This window comes from Octodon degus, unplaced genomic scaffold (assembly GCF_000260255.1).
Source record: "Octodon degus isolate 3935 unplaced genomic scaffold, OctDeg1.0 scaffold00006, whole genome shotgun sequence".
NCBI lineage: Eukaryota > Metazoa > Chordata > Mammalia > Rodentia > Octodontidae > Octodon > Octodon degus.
Genome location: NW_004524582.1, coordinates 22125219 through 22126877, shown reverse-complemented (window position 1 = coordinate 22126877; position 1659 = coordinate 22125219).

Sequence of the window (1659 nt, the reverse complement as noted above, 5' to 3'; positions counted from 1 at the left end):
TGGTGCTGGGGGATTGAACCGCGGTCCCTGTGCTTTGCTAAGCTTGTTCTAAGTAGGTGCTTTAGACCACTGAGCCATCTCACCAGCCCCTGAATCTTTCTATATGTACTTCCTTTTTTGAGTTCTTACACTAGGGAGACAATATATTTACACATGTGGAACTGGTTTATTTCACTTATAAGTATATCTTCAAGTGGCATCCATTTAAATATGAAGGCTTCGAGTTTATCATTCTTTATCGCTGAGTAATACTCCGTATTAAAATACCACATCTCTTTCAACCATTCCACATGTGATGGGCATCTTCGTTGTTTCCAAGATCTGGCTATCACAAATTGTGCTGCTATAAACATAGGTAAGCATATATCACTATGTATGACGCTTTCAGTTCCTCTGGGAAAATTCCCCCAACTTTTTTCTTACAAAAATATTCACAAAACTTCTCTTAATCTTTTATGATAATAGGGGTTGAGCCATGAGTCCATTATATCCTCAGGACTTTTTTATTTTCAGATAGGGTCTAAATCACAAAGTCACTAGGCCAAACAAGCTACCCTCCTGCCCTAGTGTTCTAGAGTGCTGGGTTACAGACACACACTAGTACATCCTGCATAAGTTTTCATTATAGTCCCCAAAACCTTCTTCCCACCACAAGTTAACTCATTTCTTTTCTTTCCATGCATTTTTTTTTTCTTTTTCCAGAGGGTCCACCATGCTGCTCAGGCTGGCTCCTAACTCACCTCCATCTTCCTCCCCAGCCTCCCAACTGACTAGGATTATAGGTATACACCACCATTCTTGGCCAGCTAACTCATTTCTAGCATGTTAGAAAATGATCAAAATAATCACTTGTGGTGAAAAATTCACTTTTCCTAAACCTACAGATTTGTTTTCAAGTCCTTGTCATTTCAGTATAAGTCACTGAGAAGGAAAGTGGAGAGCCTGCAGCGAGCCCTCCTCATGCCTGAACAGCAGCTGAAGCAGTGGGTGAGGTATCTCAGGCAGCGCGGTCAGGCTTGGACCACCTTTGCCTGCCCACTGATTTTGCATTCAATGATACAAACTGCCCAGGAGTATAGCCTCCCCCGGGTTTCACTTCCTATATTTTCTTCCATTATTCATTTTCTTCAAATTAATACTGACTTAGTGTTTTTAAAACAAGTACAACAGACTGGGAAACAAAGCACATTAGTATAAAAATGATATGATTAACAGTCTCGAGCCAGCAGGAGGCTGTTGACTGCAGCAGCGGAGCAACGCCTAAATCAAAGGAACTTGTTTCTTCAAGCTCTCCAGGCAGCGATTCTGATAGTGACGTTGACAAAAAGTTAAAAGAGGAAAAAGCAAGTTGCTCCAGAAAAGCCTATAAAGAAGCAGAAGACTGGTGACACTTCAAGAGCTCTGTCCCCTTCTAAGCAGAGCAGCAGCAACAGAGATAACATGTTTCAGATTGGGAAAATGAGGTATGTCAGTGTTTGGGACTTTAAAAGGAAAATTTTAATTGATGTTAGAGAATATTGGATGGATCCAGAAGGGGAAATGAAACCAGGGAGAAAAGGTGTTTCTTTAAATCCAGAGCAGTGGAGCCAGCTGAAGGAGATTTCTGACATCGATGATGCAGTAAGAAAGCTGTAGAAGCTCAGTCATAAAACCCTGCAC